Genomic DNA, 20,565 nt, shown 5'->3' with positions numbered 1-20,565 from the left:
CACAGGACAGCAATTCAGCCCTCAGCAACTTAACCGGCGGAAAAAGATTTTTTTGAAAAATCTCTAAGCCCCGGGGTCACAATTTCAGAAAAAATCCGACTTTTGGCAATTCACTCAAAAATGGTGCCAAACGCTGGCAAATGTTCCCCTGAAATGTTTGGCAGTCGAAACAGAATGCTTTTTATCACAGGACAAGAAATCAGCCCTCAGTAACTTAACCGGCAGAAAAAGATTTTTTTGAAAAATCCCTAAGCCCCGGGGTCACAATTTCAGAAAAAATCTGACTTTTGGCAATTCACTCAAAAATGGCGCCAAACGCTTGCAAATGCTCCCCTGAAATGTTTGGCTGTCGAAACAGAAGGCTTTTTATCACAGGACAAGAAATCAGCCCTCAGCAACTTAACCGGCGGAAAAAGATTTTTTTGAAAAATCCCTAAGCCCCGGGGTCACAATTTCAGAAAAAATCTGACTTTTGGCAATTCACTCAAAAATGCTGCCAAACGCGGGCAAATGTTCCCCTGAAATGTTTGGCAGTCGAAACAGAATGCTTTTTATCACAGGACAAGAAATCAGCCCTCAGTAACTAAACCGGCGGAAAAAGATTTTTTTGAAAAATGCCTAAGCCCCGGGGTCACAATTTCAGAAAAAATCTGGCTTTTGGCAATTCACTCAAAAATGCTGCCAAACGGTGGAAAATGCTCCCCTGAAATGTTTGGCTGTCGAAACAGGAGGCTTTTTATCACAGGACAAGAAATCAGCCCTCAGCAACTTAACCGGCGGAAAAAGATTTTTTTGAAAAATCCCTAAGCCCCGGGGTCACAATTTCAGAAAGAATCTGACTTTTGGCAATTCACTCAAAAATGGTGCCAAACGCTGGCAAATGTTCCCCTGAAATGTTTGGCAGTCGAAACAGAATGCTTTTTATCACAGGACAAGAAATCAGCCCTCAGTAACTTAACCGGCGGAAAAAGATTTTTTTGAAAAATGCCTAAGCCCCAGGGTCACAATTTCAGAAAAAATCTGGCTTTTGGCAATTCACTCAAAAATGGCGCCAAACGCTTGCAAATGCTCCCCTGAAATGTTTGGCTGTCGAAACAGGGGGCTTTTTATCACAGGACAGCAAATCAGCGTTCAGCAACTTAACCGGCGCCAAAAGATTTTTTTGAAAAATCCCTAAGCCCCGGGGTCACAATTTCAGAAAGAATCTGACTTTTGGCAATTCACTCAAAAATGGCGCCAAACGCTGGCAAATGCTCCCCTGAAATGTTTGGCTGTCGAAACAGTGGGCTTTTTATCACAGGACAGCAAATCAGCGTTCAGCAACTTAACCGGCGCCAAAAGATTTTTTTGAAAAATCTCTAAGCCCCGGGGTCACAATTTCAGAAAAAATCCGACTTTTGGCAATTCACTTAAAAATACTGCCAAACGCTGGCAAATGCTCCGCTGAAATGTTTGGCAGTCGAAACAGAATGCTTTTTTTTCACAGGAGAAGAAATCAGCCCTCAGCAACTTAACCGGTGGAAAAAGATTTTTTTGAAAAATCCCTAAGCCCCAGGGTCACAATTTCAGAAAAAATCCGACTTTTGGCAATTCACTCAAAAATACTGCCAAACGCTGGCAAATGCTCCGCTGAAATGTTTGGCAGTCGAAACAGAATGCTTTTTATCACAGGACAAGAAATCAGCCCTCAGTAACTTAACCGGCAGAAAAAGATTTTTTTGAAAAATCCCTAAGCCCCAGGGTCACAATTTCAGAAAAAATCCGACTTTTGGCAATTCACTCAAAAATGGCGCCAAACGCTTGCAAATGCTCCCCTGAAATGTTTGGCTGTCGAAACAGAAGGCTTTTTATCACAGGACAAGAAATCAGCCCTCAGCAACTTAACCGGCGCCAAAAGATTTTTTTGAAAAATCCCTAAGCCCCGGGGTCACAATTTCAGAAAGAATCTGACTTTTGGCAATTCACTCAAAAATGGCGCCAAACGCTGGCAAATGCTCCCCTGAAATGTTTGGCTGTCGAAACAGTGGGCTTTTTATCACAGGACAGCAAATCAGCGTTCAGCAACTTAACCGGCGCCAAAAGATTTTTTTGAAAAATCTCTAAGCCCCGGGGTCACAATTTCAGAAAAAATCCGACTTTTGGCAATTCACTTAAAAATACTGCCAAACGCTGGCAAATGCTCCGCTGAAATGTTTGGCAGTCGAAACAGAATGCTTTTTTTTCACAGGAGAAGAAATCAGCCCTCAGCAACTTAACCGGTGGAAAAAGATTTTTTTGAAAAATCCCTAAGCCCCAGGGTCACAATTTCAGAAAAAATCCGACTTTTGGCAATTCACTCAAAAATACTGCCAAACGCTGGCAAATGCTCCGCTGAAATGTTTGGCAGTCGAAACAGAATGCTTTTTATCACAGGACAAGAAATCAGCCCTCAGTAACTTAACCGGCAGAAAAAGATTTTTTTGAAAAATCCCTAAGCCCCAGGGTCACAATTTCAGAAAAAATCCGACTTTTGGCAATTCACTCAAAAATGGCGCCAAACGCTTGCAAATGCTCCCCTGAAATGTTTGGCTGTCGAAACAGAAGGCTTTTTATCACAGGACAAGAAATCAGCCCTCAGCAACTTAACCGGCGGAAAAAGATTTTTTTGAAAAATCCCTAAGCCCCGGGGTCACAATTTCAGAAAAAATCTGACTTTTGGCAATTCACTCAAAAATGCTGCCAAATGCGGGCAAATGCTCCCCTGAAATGTTTGGCAGTCGAAACAGAATGCTTTTTATCACACGACAAGAAATCAGCCACCAACAACTTAACCGGCGGAAAAAGATTTTTTTGAAAAATGCCTAAGCCCCGGGGTCACAATTTCAGAAAAAATCCGACTTTTGGCAATTCACTCAAAAATGGTGCCAAACGCTGGCAAATGTTCCTCTGAAATGTTTGGCAGTCGAAACAGAATGCTTTTTATCACAGGACAAGAAATCAGCCCTCAGTAACTTAACCGGCAGAAAAAGATTTTTTTGAAAAATGCCTAAGCCCCGGGGTCACAATTTCAGAAAAAATCTGGCTTTTGGCAATTCACTCAAAAATGCTGCCAAACGCTGGAAAATGCTCCCCTGAAATGTTTGGCTGTCGAAACAGGAGGCTTTTTATCACAGGACAAGAAATCAGCCCTCAGCAACTTAACCGGCGGAAAAAGATTTTTTTTGAAAAATCCCTAAGCCCCGGGGTCACAATTTCAGAAAGAATCTGACTTTTGGCAATTCACTCAAAAATGGTGCCAAACGCTGGCAAATGTTCCCCTGAAATGTTTGGCAGTCGAAACAGAATGCTTTTTATCACAGGACAAGAAATCAGCCCTCAGTAACTTAACCGGCGGAAAAAGATTTTTTTGAAAAATGCCTAAGCCCCAGGGTCACAATTTCAGAAAAAATCTGGCTTTTGGCAATTCACTCAAAAATGGCGCCAAACGCTTGCAAATGCTCCCCTGAAATGTTTGGCTGTCGAAACAGGGGGCTTTTTATCACAGGACAGCAAATCAGCGTTCAGCAACTTAACCGGCGCCAAAAGATTTTTTTGAAAAATCCCTAAGCCCCGGGGTCACAATTTCAGAAAAAATCTGACTTTTGGCAATTCACTCAAAAATGGCGCCAAACGCTGGCAAATGCTCCCCTGAAATGTTTGGCTGTCGAAACAGGGGGCTTTTTATCACAGGACAGCAAATCAGCGTTCAGCAACTTAACCGGCGCCAAAAGATTTTTTTGAAAAATCTCTAAGCCCCGGGGTCACAATTTCAGAAAAAATCCGACTTTTGGCAATTCACTTAAAAATACTGCCAAACGCTGGCAAATGCTCCGCTGAAATGTTTGGCAGTCGAAACAGAATGCTTTTTTTTCACAGGAGAAGAAATCAGCCCTCAGCAACTTAACCGGTGGAAAAAGATTTTTTTGAAAAATCCCTAAGCCCCAGGGTCACAATTTCAGAAAAAATCCGACTTTTGGCAATTCACTCAAAAATACTGCCAAACGCTGGCAAATGCTCCGCTGAAATGTTTGGCAGTCGAAACAGAATGCTTTTTATCACAGGACAAGAAATCAGCCCTCAGTAACTTAACCGGCAGAAAAAGATTTTTTTGAAAAATCCCTAAGCCCCAGGGTCACAATTTCAGAAAAAATCCGACTTTTGGCAATTCACTCAAAAATGGCGCCAAACGCTTGCAAATGCTCCCCTGAAATGTTTGGCTGTCGAAACAGAAGGCTTTTTATCACAGGACAAGAAATCAGCCCTCAGCAACTTAACCGGCGCCAAAAGATTTTTTTGAAAAATCCCTAAGCCCCGGGGTCACAATTTCAGAAAGAATCTGACTTTTGGCAATTCACTCAAAAATGGCGCCAAACGCTGGCAAATGCTCCCCTGAAATGTTTGGCTGTCGAAACAGTGGGCTTTTTATCACAGGACAGCAAATCAGCGTTCAGCAACTTAACCGGCGCCAAAAGATTTTTTTGAAAAATCTCTAAGCCCCGGGGTCACAATTTCAGAAAAAATCCGACTTTTGGCAATTCACTTAAAAATACTGCCAAACGCTGGCAAATGCTCCGCTGAAATGTTTGGCAGTCGAAACAGAATGCTTTTTTTTCACAGGAGAAGAAATCAGCCCTCAGCAACTTAACCGGTGGAAAAAGATTTTTTTGAAAAATCCCTAAGCCCCAGGGTCACAATTTCAGAAAAAATCCGACTTTTGGCAATTCACTCAAAAATACTGCCAAACGCTGGCAAATGCTCCGCTGAAATGTTTGGCAGTCGAAACAGAATGCTTTTTATCACAGGACAAGAAATCAGCCCTCAGTAACTTAACCGGCAGAAAAAGATTTTTTTGAAAAATCCCTAAGCCCCAGGGTCACAATTTCAGAAAAAATCCGACTTTTGGCAATTCACTCAAAAATGGCGCCAAACGCTTGCAAATGCTCCCCTGAAATGTTTGGCTGTCGAAACAGAAGGCTTTTTATCACAGGACAAGAAATCAGCCCTCAGCAACTTAACCGGCGGAAAAAGATTTTTTTGAAAAATCCCTAAGCCCCGGGGTCACAATTTCAGAAAAAATCTGACTTTTGGCAATTCACTCAAAAATGCTGCCAAACGCGGGCAAATGTTCCCCTGAAATGTTTGGCAGTCGAAACAGAATGCTTTTTATCACAGGACAAGAAATCAGCCCTCAGTAACTAAACCGGCGGAAAAAGATTTTTTTGAAAAATGCCTAAGCCCCGGGGTCACAATTTCAGAAAAAATCTGGCTTTTGGCAATTCACTCAAAAATGCTGCCAAACGCTGGAAAATGCTCCCCTGAAATGTTTGGCTGTCGAAACAGGAGGCTTTTTATCACAGGACAAGAAATCAGCCCTCAGCAACTTAACCGGCGGAAAAAGATTTTTTTGAAAAATCTCTAAGCCCCGGGGTCACAATTTCAGAAAAAATCTGGCTTTTGGCAATTCACTCAAAAATGGCGCCAAACGCTTGCAAATGCTCCCCTGAAATGTTTGGCTGTCGAAACAGGGGGCTTTTTATCACAGGACAGCAAATCAGCCTTCAGCAACTTAACCGGCGGAAAAAGATTTTTTTGAAAAATCGCTAAGCCCCGGGGTCACAATTTCAGAAAAAAACTGACTTTTGGCAATTCACTCAAAAATGGGGCCAAACGCTTGCAAATGCTCCCCTGAAATGTTTGGCTGTCGAAACAGGCGGCTTTTTATCACAGGACAAGAAATCAGCCCTCAGCAACTTAACCGGCGGAAAAAGATTTTTTTGAAAAATCTCTAAGCCCCGGGGTCACAATTTCAGAAAAAATCCGACTTTTGGCAATTCACTCAAAAATGCTGCCAAACGCTTGCAAATGCTCCGCTGAAATGTTTGGCAGTCGAAACAGAATGCTTTATTTTCACAGGACAAGAAATCAGCCCTCAGCAACTTAACCGGTGGAAAAAGATTTTTTTGAAAAATCCCTAAGCCCCGGGGTCACAATTTCAGAAAAAATCTGACTTTTGGCAATTCACTCAAAAATGCTGCCAAATGCGGGCAAATGCTCCCCTGAAATGTTTGGCAGTCGAAACAGAATGCTTTTTATCACACGACAAGAAATCAGCCACCAACAACTTAACCGGCGGAAAAAGATTTTTTTGAAAAATCCCTAAGCCCCGGGGTCACAATTTCAGGAAAAATCGGACTTTTGGCAATTCACTCAAAAATGGTGCCAAACGCTGGCAAATGTTCCTCTGAAATGTTTGGCAGTCGAAACAGAATGCTTTTTATCACAGGACAAGAAATCAGCCCTCAGTAACTTAACCGGCAGAAAAAGATTTTTTTGAAAAATGCCTAAGCCCCGGGGTCACAATTTCAGAAAAAATCTGGCTTTTGGCAATTCACTCAAAAATGCTGCCAAACGCTGGAAAATGCTCCCCTGAAATGTTTGGCTGTCGAAACAGGAGGCTTTTTATCACAGGACAAGAAATCAGCCCTCAGCAACTTAACCGGCGGAAAAAGATTTTTTTTGAAAAATCCCTAAGCCCCGGGGTCACAATTTCAGAAAGAATCTGACTTTTGGCAATTCACTCAAAAATGGTGCCAAACGCTGGCAAATGTTCCCCTGAAATGTTTGGCAGTCGAAACAGAATGCTTTTTATCACAGGACAAGAAATCAGCCCTCAGTAACTTAACCGGCGGAAAAAGATTTTTTTGAAAAATGCCTAAGCCCCAGGGTCACAATTTCAGAAAAAATCTGGCTTTTGGCAATTCACTCAAAAATGGCGCCAAACGCTTGCAAATGCTCCCCTGAAATGTTTGGCTGTCGAAACAGGGGGCTTTTTATCACAGGACAGCAAATCAGCGTTCAGCAACTTAACCGGCGCCAAAAGATTTTTTTGAAAAATCCCTAAGCCCCGGGGTCACAATTTCAGAAAAAATCTGACTTTTGGCAATTCACTCAAAAATGGCGCCAAACGCTGGCAAATGCTCCCCTGAAATGTTTGGCTGTCGAAACAGGGGGCTTTTTATCACAGGACAGCAAATCAGCGTTCAGCAACTTAACCGGCGCCAAAAGATTTTTTTGAAAAATCTCTAAGCCCCGGGGTCACAATTTCAGAAAAAATCCGACTTTTGGCAATTCACTTAAAAATACTGCCAAACGCTGGCAAATGCTCCGCTGAAATGTTTGGCAGTCGAAACAGAATGCTTTTTTTTCACAGGAGAAGAAATCAGCCCTCAGCAACTTAACCGGTGGAAAAAGATTTTTTTGAAAAATCCCTAAGCCCCAGGGTCACAATTTCAGAAAAAATCCGACTTTTGGCAATTCACTCAAAAATACTGCCAAACGCTGGCAAATGCTCCGCTGAAATGTTTGGCAGTCGAAACAGAATGCTTTTTATCACAGGACAAGAAATCAGCCCTCAGTAACTTAACCGGCAGAAAAAGATTTTTTTGAAAAATCCCTAAGCCCCAGGGTCACAATTTCAGAAAAAATCCGACTTTTGGCAATTCACTCAAAAATGGCGCCAAACGCTTGCAAATGCTCCCCTGAAATGTTTGGCTGTCGAAACAGAAGGCTTTTTATCACAGGACAAGAAATCAGCCCTCAGCAACTTAACCGGCGGAAAAAGATTTTTTTGAAAAATCCCTAAGCCCCGGGGTCACAATTTCAGAAAAAATCTGACTTTTGGCAATTCACTCAAAAATGGGGCCAAAGGCTTGCAAATGCTCCCCTGAAATGTTTGGCTGTCGAAACAGGCGGCTTTTTATCACAGGACAAGAAATCAGCCCTCAGCAACTTAACCGGCGGAAAAAGATTTTTTTGAAAAATCTCTAAGCCCCGGGGTCACAATTTCAGAAAAAATCCGACTTTTGGCAATTCACTCAAAAATGCTGCCAAACGCTTGCAAATGCTCCGCTGAAATGTTTGGCAGTCGAAACAGAATGCTTTATTTTCACAGGACAAGTAATCAGCCCTCAGCAACTTAACCGGTGGAAAAAGATTTTTTTGAAAAATCCCTAAGCCCCGGGGTCACAATTTCAGAAAAAATATGACTTTTGGCAATTCACTCAAAAATGCTGCCAAATGCGGGCAAATGCTCCCCTGAAATGTTTGGCAGTCGAAACAGAATGCTTTTTATCACACGACAAGAAATCAGCCACCAACAACTTAACCGGCGGAAAAAGATTTTTTTGAAAAATCCCTAAGCCCCGGGGTCACAATTTCAGAAAAAATCCGACTTTTGGCAATTCACTCAAAAATGGTGCCAAACGCTGGCAAATGTTCCTCTGAAATGTTTGGCAGTCGAAACAGAATGCTTTTTATCACAGGACAAGAAATCAGCCCTCAGTAACTTAACCGGCAGAAAAAGATTTTTTTGAAAAATGCCTAAGCCCCGGGGTCACAATTTCAGAAAAAAATCCGACTTTTGGCAATTCACTCAAAAATGGTGCCAAACGCTGGCAAATGTTCCCCTGAAATGTTTGGCAGTCGAAACAGAATGCTTGTTATCACAGGACAAGAAATCAGCCCTCAGTAAATTAACCGGCGGAAAAAGATTTTTTTGAAAAATGCCTAAGCCCCGGGGTCACAATTTCAGAAAAAATCTGGCTTTTGGCAATTCACTCAAAAATGGCGCCAAACGCTTGCAAATGCTCCCCTGAAATGTTTGGCTGTCGAAACAGGGGGCTTTTTATCACAGGACAGCAAATCAGCCTTCAGCAACTTAACCGGCGGAAAAAGATTTTTTTGAAAAATCCCTAAGCCCCGGGGTCACAATTTCAGAAAAAAATCTGACTTTTGGCAATTCACTCAAAAGTGGCGCCAAACGCTTGCAAATGCTCCCCTGAAATGTTTGGCTGTCAAAAGAGGAGGCTTTTTATCACAGGACAAGAAATCAGCCCTCAGCAACTTAACCGGCGGAAAAAGATTTTTTTGAAGAATCCCTAAGCCCCGGGGTCACAATTTCAGAAAAAAATCCGACTTTTGGCAATTCACTCAAAAATGCTGCCAAATGCTTGCAAATGCTCCGCTGAAATGTTTGGCAGTCGAAACAGAATGCTTTTTTTTCACAGGAGAAGAAATCAGCCCTCAGCAACTTAACCGGCGGAAAAAGATTTTTTTGAAAAATCCCTAAGCCCCGGGGTCACAATTTCAGAAAAAAATGTGACTTTTGGCAATTCACTCAGAAATGCAGCCAAACGCTTGCAAATGCTCCCCTGAAATGTTTGGCTGTCGAAACATAATGCTTTTTTATCACAGGACAAGAAATCAGCCCTCAGGAACTTAACCGGCGGAAAGAGATTTTTTTGAAAAATCCCAAAGCCCCGGGGTCACAATTTCAGAAAAAATCTGACTTTTGGCAATTCACTCAAAAATGGCGCCAAACGCTTGCAAATGCTCCCCTGAAATGTTTGGCTCTCGAAACAGGAGGCTTTTTATCACAGGACAGCAAATCAGCCCTCAGCAACTTAACCGGTGGAAAAAGATTTTTTTGAAAAATCCCTTAGCCCCGGGGTCACAATTTCAGAAAAAATCTGGCTTTTGGCAATTCACTCAAAAATGTTGCCAATAGCTTGCAAATGCTCCCCTGAAACCTTTGGCGATGGAAATAGAAGGCTTTTTATCACAGGACAAGAAAACAGCCCTCAGCAACTTAACCGGCGGAAAAAGATTTTTTTGAAAAATCCCTAAGCCCCGGGGTCACAATTTCAGAAAAAATCCGACTTTTGGCAATTCACTCAAAAATGGGGCCAAACGCTTGCAAATGCTCCCCTGAAATGTTTGGCTGTCGAAACAGGCGGCTTTTTATCACAGGACAAGAAATCAGCCCACAGCAACTTAACCGGCGGAAAAAGATTTTTTTGAAAAATCTCTCAGCCCCGGGGTCACAATTTCAGAAAAAATCCGACTTTTGGCAATTCACTCAAAAATGCTGCCAAACGCTTGCAAATGCTCCGCTGAAATGTTTGGCAGTCGAAACAGAATGCTTTTTTTTCACAGGACAAGAAATCAGCCCTCAGCAACTTAACCGGCGGAAAAAGATTTTTTTGAAAAATCCCTAAGCCCCGGGGTCACAATTTCAGAAAAAAATCCGACTTTTGGCAATTCACTCAAAAATGGTGCCAAACGCTGGCAAATGTTCCCCTGAAATGTTTGGCATTCGAAACAGAATGCTTTTTATCACAGGACAAGAAATCAGCCCTCAGTAACTTAACCGGCGGAAAAAGATTTTTTTGAAAAATGCCTAAGCCCCGGGGTCACAATTTCAGAAAAAATCTGGCTTTTGGCAATTCACTCAAAAATGCTGCCAAACGCTTGCAAATGCTCCGCTGAAATGTTTGGCAGTCGAAACAGAATGCTTTTTTTTCACAGGACAGCAAATCAGCCTTCAGCAACTTAACCGGCGGAAAAAGATTTTTTTGAAAAATCCCTAAGCCCCGGGGTCACAATTTGAGAAAAAAATCTGACTTTTGGCAATTCACTCAAAAATGGCGCCAAACGCTTGCAAATGCTCCCCTGAAATGTTTGGCTGTCAAAACAGGAGGCTTTTTATCACAGGACAAGAAATCAGCCCTCAGCAACTTAACCGGCGGAAAAAGATTTTTTTGAAAAATCTCTAAGCCCCGGGGTCACAATTTCAGAAAAAATCCGACTTTTGGCAATTCACTCAAAAATGCTGCCAAACGCTTGCAAATGCTCCGCTGAAATGTTTGGCAGTCGAAACAGAATGCTTTTTTTTCACAGGAGAAGAAATCAGCCCTCAGCAACTTAACCAGCGGAAAAAGATTTTTTTGAAAAATCCCTAAGCCCCGGGGTCACAATTTCTGAAAAAATCTGACTTTTGGCAATTCACTCAAAAATGCTGCCAAACGCTTGCAAATGCTCCGCTGAAATGTTTGGCAGTCGAAACAGAATGCTTTTTTTTCACAGGAGAAGAAATCAGCCCTCAGCAACTTAACCAGCGGAAAAAGATTTTTTTGAAAAATCCCTAAGCCCCGGGGTCACAATTTCAGAAAAAATCCGACTTTTGGCAATTCACTCAAAAATGCTGCCAAACGCTTGCAAATGCTCCGCTGAAATGTTTGGCAGTCGAAACAGAATGCTTTTTTTTCACAGGACAAGAAATCAGCCCTCAGCAACTTAACCGGCGGAAAAAGATTTTTTTGAAAAATCCCTAAGCCCCGGGGTCACAATTTCAGAAAAAATCCGACTTTTGGCAATTCACTCAAAAATGCTTGCAAACGAGGGCAAATGCTCCCCTGAAATGTTTGGCTGTCGAAACAGGAGGCTTTTTATCACAGGACAAGAAATCAGCCCTCAGCAACTTAACCGGCGGAAAAAGATTTTTTTGAAAAATCTCTAAGCCCCGGGGTCACAATTTCTGAAAAAATCCGACTTTTGGCAATTCACTCAAAAATGGTGCGAAACGCTTGCAAATGCTCCCCTGAAATATTTGGCTGTCGAAACAGAAGGCTTTTTATCACAGGACAAGAAATCAGCCCTCAGCAACTTAACCGGCGGAAAGAGATTTTTTTGAAAAATCCCTAAGCCCCGGGGTCACAATTTCAGAAAAAATGTGACTTTTGGCAATTCAGTCAGAAATGCAGCCAAACGCTTGCAAATGCTCCACTGAAATGTTTGGCTGTCGAAACAGAATGCTTTTTTTTTCACAGGACAAGAAATCAGCCCTCAGGAACTTAACCGGCGGAAAAAGATTTTTTTGAAAAATCCCAAAGCCCCGGGGTCACAATTTCAGAAAAAATCTGACTTTTGGCAATTCACTCAAAAATGGGGCCAAACGCTTGCAAATGCTCCCCTGAAATGTTTGGCTGTCGAAACAGGCGGCTTTTTATCACAGGACAAGAAATCAGCCCTCAGCAACTTAACCGGCGGAAAAAGATTTTTTTGAAAAATCTCTAGGCCCCGGGGTCACAATTTCAGAAAAAATCCGACTTTTGGCAATTCACTCAAAAATGCTGCCAAACGCTTGCAAATGCTCCGCTGAAATGTTTGGCAGTCGAAACAGAATGCTTTTTTTTCACAGGACAAGAAATCAGCCCTCAGCAACTTAACCGGCGGAAAAAGATTTTTTTGAAAAATCCCTAAGCCCCGGGGTCACAATTTCAGAAAAAATCCGACTTTTGGCAATTCACTCAAAAATGCTGCCAAACGCGGGCAAATGCTCCCCTGAAATGTTTGGCTGTCGAAACAGGAGGCTTTTTATCACAGGACAAGAAATCAGCCCACAGCAACTTAACCGGCGGAAAAAGATTTTTTTGAAAAACCTCTAAGCCCCGGGGTCACAATTTCTGAAAAAATCCGACTTTTAGCAATTCACTCAAAAATGTTGCGAAACGCTTGCAAATGCTCCCCTGAAATATTTGGCTGTCGAAACAGAAGGCTTTTTATCACAGGACAAGAAATCAGCCCTCAGCAACTTAACCGGCGGAAAAAGATTTTTTTGAAAAATCCCTAAGCCCCGGGGTCACAATTTCAGAAAAAATCCGACTTTTGGCAATTCACTCAAAAATGGTGCCAAACGCTGGCAAATGTTCCCCTGAAATGTTTGGCAGTCGAAACAGAATGCTTTTTATCACAGGAAAAGAAATCAGCCCTCAGTAACTTAACCGGCAGAAAAAGATTTTTTTGAAAAATGCCTAAGCCCCGGGGTCACAATTTCAGAAAAAAATCCGACTTTTGGCAATTCACTCAAAAATGCTGCCAAACGCTTGCAAATGCTCCGCTGAAATGTTTGGCAGTCGAAACAGAATGCTTTTTTTTCACAGGACAAGAAATCAGCCCTCAGCAACTTAACCGGTGGAAAAAGATTTTTTTGAAAAATCCCTAAGCCCCCGGGTCACAATTTCAGAAAAAATCTGACTTTTGGCAATTCACTCAAAAATGGGGCCAAACGCTTGCAAATGCTCCCCTGAAATGTTTGGCTGTCGAAACAGGAGGCTTTTTATCACAGGACAAGAAATCAGCCCTCAGCAACTTAACCGGCGGAAAAAGATTTTTTTGAAAAATCTCTAAGCCCCGGGGTCATAATTTCAGAAAAAATCCGACTTTTGGCAATTCACTCAAAAATGCTGCCAAACGCTTTCCAATGCTCCCCTTAAATGTTTGGCAGTCGAAACAGAATGCTTTTTATCACAGGACAAGAAATCAGCCCTCAGTAACTTAACCGGCGGAAAAAGATTTTTTTGAAAAATCCCCAAGCCCCGGGGTCACAATTTCATAAAAAATCCGACTTTTGGCAATTCACTCAAAAATGCTGCCAAACGCTGAAAAATGCTCCCCTTAAATGTTTGGCAGTCGAAACAGAATGCTTTTTATCACAGGACAAGAAATCAGCCCTCAGTAACTTAACCGGCGGAAAAAGATTTTTTTGAAAAATGCCTAAGCCCCGGGGTCACAATTTCAGAAAAAATCTGGCATTTGGCAATTCACTCAAAAATGGTGCCCAACGCTTGCAAATGCTTCCCTGAAATGTTTGGCTGTCGAAACAGGGGGCTTTTTATCACAGGACAGCAAATCAGCCTTCAGCAACTTAACCGGCGGAAAAAGATTTTTTTGAAAAATCCCTAAGCCCCGGGGTCACAATTTCAGAAAAATTCCGACTTTTGGCAATTCACTCAAAAATGATGCCAAACGCTTGCAAATGCTCCGCTGAAATGTTTGGCAGTCGAAACAGAATGCTTTTTTTTCACAGGACAAGAAATCAGCCCTCAGCAACTTAACCGGCGGAAAAAGATTTATTTGAAAAATCCCTAAGCCCCGGGGTCAAAATTTCATAAAAAATCCGACTTTTGGCAATTCACTCAAAAATGCTGCCAAACGCTGGAAAATGCTCCCCTGAAATGTTTGGCTGTCGAAACAGGAGGCTTTTTATCACAGGACAAGAAATCAGCCCTCAGCAACTTAACCGGCAGAAAGAGATTTTTTTGAAAAATCCCTAAGCCCCGGGGTCACAATTTCAGAAAAAATGTGACTTTTGGCAATTCACTCAGAAATGGCGCCAAACGCTTGCAAATGCTCCCCTGACATGTTTGGCTGTCGAAACAGGAGGCTTTTTATCACAGGACAGCAAATCAGCCCTCAGCAACTTAACCGGCGGAAAAAGATTTTTTTGAAAAATCCCTTAGCCCCGGGGTCACAATTTCAGAAAAAATCCGACTTTTGGCAATTCACTCAAAAATGCTGCCAAACGCTTGCCAATGCTCCCCTGAAAGCTTTGGCGATGGAAATAGAAGGCTTTTTATCACAGGACAAGAAAACAGCCGTCAGGAACTTAACCGGCGGAAAAAGATTTTTTTGAAAAATCCCTAAGCCCCGGGGTCACAATTTCAGAAAAAATCCGACTTTTGGCAATTCACTCAAAAATGCTGCCAAACGCTTGCAAATGCTCCGCTGAAATGTTTGGCAGTCGAAACAGAATGCTTTTTGTTCACAGGACAAGAAATCAGCCCTCAGCAACTTAACCGGCGGAAAAAGATTTTTTTGAAAAATCCCTAAGCCCCCGGGTCACAATTTCAGAAAAAATCTGACTTTTGGCAATTCACTCAAAAATGGGGCCAAACGCTTGCAAATGCTCCCCTGAAATGTTTGGCTGTCGAAACAGGAGGCTTTTTATCACAGGACAAGAAATCAGCCCTCAGCAACTTAACCGGCGGAAAAAGATTTTTTTGAAAAATCTCTAAGCCCCGGGGTCATAATTTCAGAAAAAATCCGACTTTTGGCAATTCACTCAAAAATGCTGCCAAACGCTGGAAAATGCTCCCCTGAAATGTTTGGCAGTCGAAACAGAATGCTTTTTATCACAGGACAAGAAATCAGCCCTCAGTAACTTAACCGGCGGAAAAAGATTTTTTTGAAAAATCCCCAAGCCCCGGGGTCACAATTTCATAAAAAATCCGACTTTTGGCAATTCACTCAAAAATGCTGCCAAACGCTGAAAAATGCTCCCCTTAAATGTTTGGCAGTCGAAACAGAATGCTTTTTATCACAGGACAAGAAATCAGCCCTCAGTAACTTAACCGGCGGAAAAAGATTTTTTTGAAAAATGCCTAAGCCCCGGGGTCACAATTTCAGAAAAAATCTGGCTTTTGGCAATTCACTCAAAAATGGCGCCCAACGCTTGCAAATGCTTCCCTGAAATGTTTGGCTGTCGAAACAGGGGGCTTTTTATCACAGGACAGCAAATCAGCCTTCAGCAACTTAACCGGCGGAAAAAGATTTTTTTGAAAAATCCCTAAGCCCCGGGGTCACAATTTCAGAAAAAAATCTGACTTTTGGCAATTCACTCAAAAATGGCTCCAAACGCTTGCAAATGCTCCCCTGAAATGTTTGGCTGTCGAAACAGGAGGCTTTTTATCACAGGACAAGAAATCAGCCCTCAGCAACTTAACCGGCGGAAAAAGATTTTTTTGAAAAATCTCTAAGCCCCGGGGTCATAATTTCAGAAAAAATCCGACTTTTGGCAATTCACTCAAAAATGCTGCCAAACGCTTTCCAATACTCCCCTTAAATGTTTGGCAGTCGAAACAGAATGCTTTTTATCACAGGACAAGAAATCAGCCCTCAGTAACTTAACCGGCGGAAAAAGATTTTTTTGAAAAATCCCCAAGCCCCGGGGTCACAATTTCAGAAAAAATCTGGCTTTTGGCAATTCACTCAGAAATGCAGCCAAACGCTGAAAAATGCTCCCCTTAAATGTTTGGCAGTCGAAACAGAATGCTTTTTATCACAGGACAAGAAATCAGCCCTCAGTAACTTAACCGGCGGAAAAAGATTTTTTTGAAAAATGCCTAAGCCCCGGGGTCACAATTTCAGAAAAAATCTGGCTTTTGGCAATTCACTCAAAAATGGCGCCCAACGCTTGCAAATGCTTCCCTGAAATGTTTGGCTGTCGAAACAGGGGGCTTTTTATCACAGGACAGCAAATCAGCCTTCAGCAACTTAACCGGCGGAAAAAGATTTTTTTGAAAAATCCCTAAGCCCCGGGGTCACAATTTCAGAAAAAAATCTGACTTTTGGCAATTCACTCAAAAATGGCGCCAAACGCTTGCAAATGCTCCCCTGAAATGTTTGGCTGTCAAAACAGGAGGCTTTTTATCACAGGACAAGAAATCAGCCCTCAGCAACTTAACCGGCGGAAAAAGATTTTTTTGAAAAATCCCTAAGCCCCGGGGTCACAATTTCAGAAAAATTCCGACTTTTGGCAATTCACTCAAAAATGGGGCCAAACGCTTGCAAATGCTCCCCTGAAATGTTTGGCATGTCGAAACAGGAGGCTTTTTATCACAGGACAAGAAATCAGCCCTCAGCAACTTAACCGGCGGAAAAAGGTTTATTTGAAAAATCCCTAAGCCCCGGGGTCAAAATTTCATAAAAAATCCGACTTTTGGCAATTCACTCAAAAATGCTGCCAAACGCTGGAAAATGCTCCCCTGAAATGTTTGGCGGTCGAAACAGGAGGCTTTTTATCACAGGACAAGAAATCAGCCCTCAGCAACTTAACCGGCAGAAAGAGATTTTTTTGAAAAATCCCTAAGCCCCGGGGTCACAATTTCAGAAAAAATGTGACTTTTGGCAATTCACTCAGAAATGGCGCCAAACGCTTGCAAATGCTCCCCTGACATGTTTGGCTGTCGAAACAGGAGGCTTTTTAGCACAGGACAGCAAATCAGCCCTCAGCAACTTAACCGGCGGAAAAAGATTTTTTTGAAAAATCCCTTAGCCCCGGGGTCACAATTTCAGAAAAAATCTGACTTTTGGCAATTCACTCAAAAATGCTGCCAAACGCTTGCCAATGCTCCCCTGAAAGCTTTGGCGATGGAAATAGAATGCTGTTTATCATAGGACAAGAAATCAGCCCTCAGGAACTTAACCGGCGGAAAAAGATTTTTTTGAAAAATCCCAAAGCCCCGGGGTCCCAATTTCAGAAAAAAACTGACTTTTGGCAATTCACTCAAAAATGGCGCCAAACGCTTGCAAATGCTCCCCTGACATGTTTGGCTCTCGAAACAGGAGGCTTTTTATCACAGGACAGCAAATCAGCCCTCAGCAACTTAACCGGCGGAAAAAGATTTTTTTGAAAAATCCCTAAGCCCCGGGGTCACAATTTCAGAAAAAATCTGACTTTTGGCAATTCACTCAAAAATGGCGCCAAAAACTGGCAAATGTTCCCCTGAAATGTTTGGCAGTCGAAACAGAATGCTGTTTATCATAGGACAAGAAATCAGCCCTCAGTAACTTAACCGGCGGAAAAAGATTTTTTTGAAAAATCCCTAAGCCCCGGGGTCACAATTTCAGAAAAAATCTGACTTTTGGCAATTCACTCAAAAATGGGGCCAAACGCTTGCAAATGCTCCCCTGAAATGTTTGGCTGTCGAAACAGGAGGCTTTTTATCACAGGACAAGAAATCAGCCCTCAGCAACTTAACCGGCGGAAAAAGATTTTTTTGAAAAATCCCAAAGCCCCGGGGTCAAAATTTCATAAAAAATCCGACTTTTGGCAATTCACTCAAAAATGCTGCCAAACGCTGGAAAATGCTCCCCTGAAATGTTTGGCTGTCGAAACAGGAGGCTTTTTATCACAGGACAAGAAATCAGCCCTCAGCAACTTAACCGGCAGAAAGAGATTTTTTTGAAAAATCCCTAAGCCCCGGGGTCACAATTTCAGAAAAAATCTGACTTTTGGCAATTCACTCAAAAATGGCGCCAAAAACTGGCAAATGTTCCCCTGAAATGTTTGGCAGTCGAAACAGAATGCTGTTTATCATAGGACAAGAAATCAGCCCTCAGCAACTTAACCGGCGGAAAAAGATTTTTTTGAAAAATCCCTAAGCCCCGGGGTCACAATTTCAGAAAAAATCTGACTTTTGGCAATTCACTCAAAAATGGGGCCAAACGCTTGCAAATGCTCCCCTGAAATGTTTGGCTGTCGAAACAGGGGGCTTTTTATCACAAGACAGCAAATCAGCCCTCAGCAACTTAACCGGCGGAAAAAGATTTTTTTGAAAAATGCCGAAGCCCCGGGGTCACAATTTCAGAAAAAATCTGGCTTTTGGCAATTCACTCAAAAATGGCGCCAAACGCTGGAAAATGCTCCCCTGAAATGTTTGGCTGTCGAAACAGGGGGCTTTTTATCACAAGACAGCAAATCAGCCCTCAGCAACTTAACCGGCGGAAAAAGATTTTTTTGAAAAATCCCTAAGCCCCCGGGTCACAATTTCAGAAAAAATCTGACTTTTGGCAATTCACTCAAAAATGGGGCCAAACGCTTGCAAATGCTCCCCTGAAATGTTTGGCTGTCGAAACAGGAGGCTTTTTATCACAGGACAAGAAATCAGCCCTCAGCAACTTAACCGGCGGAAAAAGGTTTTTTTGAAAAATCTCTAAGCCCCGGGGTCATAATTTCAGAAAAAATCCGACTTTTGGCAACTCACTCAAAAATGCTGCCAAACGCTGGAAAATGCTCCCCTGAAATGTTTGGCTGTCGAAACAGGAGGCTTTTTATCACAGGACAAGAAATCAGCCCTCAGCAACTTAACCGGCAGAAAGAGATTTTTTTGAAAAATCCCTAAGCCCCGGGGTCACAATTTCAGAAAAAATGTGACTTTTGGCAATTCACTCAGAAATGGCGCCAAACGCTTGCAAATGCTCCCCTGACATGTTTGGCTGTCGAAACAGGAGGCTTTTTATCACAGGACAGCAAATCAGCCCTCAGCAACTTAACCGGCGGAAAAAGATTTTTTTGAAAAATCCCTTAGCCCCGGGGTCACAATTTCAGAAAAAATCCGACTTTTGGCAATTCACTCAAAAATGCTGCCAAACGCTTGCCAATGCTCCCCTGAAAGCTTTGGCGATGGAAATAGAAGGCTTTTTATCACAGGACAAGAAAACAGCCGTCAGGAACTTAACCGGCGGAAAAAGATTTTTTTGAAAAATCCCTAAGCCCCGGGGTCACAATTTCAGAAAAAATCTGGCTTTTGGCAATTCACTCAAAACTGTTGGCAATAGCTTGTAAATGCTCCCCTGAAAGCTTTGGCGATGGAAATAGAAGGCTTTTTATCACAGGACAAGAAATCAGCCCTCAGCAACTTAACCGGCGGAAAAAGATTTTTTTGAAAAATCCCTAAGCCCCGGGGTCAAAATTTCATAAAAAATCCGACTTTTGGCAATTCACTCAAAAATGCTGCCAAACGCTGGAAAATGCTCCCCTGAAATGTTTGGCTGTCGAAACAGGAGGCTTTTTATCACAGGACAAGAAATCAGCCCTCAGCAACTTAACCGGCAGAAAGAGATTTTTTTGAAAAATCCCTAAGCCCCGGGGTCACAATTTCAGAAAAAATCCGACTTTTGGCAATTCATTCAAAAATGGCGCCAAACGCTTCCAAATGCTCCCCTGAAATGTTTGGCAGTCAAAACAGAATGCTTTTTTTTCACAGGACAAGAAATCAGCCCTCAGCAACTTAACCGGCGGAGAAATTTTTTTTGAAAAATCCCTAAGCCCCGGGGTCACAATTTCAGAAAAAATCCGACTTTTGGCAATTCACTCAAAAATGGCGCCAAACACTGCCAAATGTTCCCCTGAAATGTTTGGCAGTCGAAACAGAATGCTTTTTATCACAGGACAAGAAATCAGCCCTCAGTAACTTAACCGGCGGAAAAAGATTTTTTTGAAAAATGCCTAAGCCCCGGGGTCACAATTTCAGAAAAAATCTGGCTTTTGGCAATTCACTCAGAAATGCAGCCAAACGCTTGCAAATGCTCCCCTGAAATGTTTGGCTGTCGAAACAGGGGGCTTTTTTTCACAAGACAGCAAATCAGCCCTCAGCAACTTAACCGGCGGAAAAAGATTTTTTTGAAAAATGCCTAAGCCCCGGGGTCACAATTTCAGAAAAAATCTGGCTTTTGGCAATTCACTCAAAAATGGCGCCAAACGCTTGCAAATGCTCCCCTGAAATGTTTGGCTGTCGAAACAGGGGGCTTTTTATCACAAGACAGCAAATCAGCCCTCAGCAACTTAACCGGCGGAAAAAGATTTTTTTGAAAAATCCCTAAGCCCCGGGGTCACAATTTCAGAAAAAATCTGGCTTTTGGCAATTCACTCAAAAATGTTGCCAATAGCTTGCAAATGCTCCCCTGAAAGCTTTGGCGATGGAAATAGAAGGCTTTTTATCACAGGACAAGAAAACAGCCCTCAGCAACTTAACCGGCGGAAAAAGATTTTTTTGAAATATCCCTAAGCCCCGGGGTCACAATTTCAGAAAAAATCCGACTTTTGGCAATTCACTCAAAAATGGCGCCAAACGCTTCCAAATGCTCCCCTGAAATGTTTGGCAGTCAAAACAGAATGCTTTTTTTTCACAGGAAAAGAAATCAGCCCTCAGCAACTTAACCGGCGGAGAAAGTTTTTTTTGAAAAATCCCTAAGCCCCGGGGTCAAAATTTCAGAAAAAATCTGACTTTTGGCAATTCACTCAAAAATGGCGCCAAACACTGGCAAATGTTCCCCTGAAATGTTTGGCAGTCGAAACAGAATGCTGTT

Source organism: Podarcis melisellensis, assembly GCF_964234715.1.
Source record: "Podarcis melisellensis genome assembly, chromosome: 13".
NCBI classification, from domain to species: domain Eukaryota; kingdom Metazoa; phylum Chordata; class Lepidosauria; order Squamata; family Lacertidae; genus Podarcis; species Podarcis melisellensis.
This window is presented reverse-complemented; position numbering follows the sequence as displayed.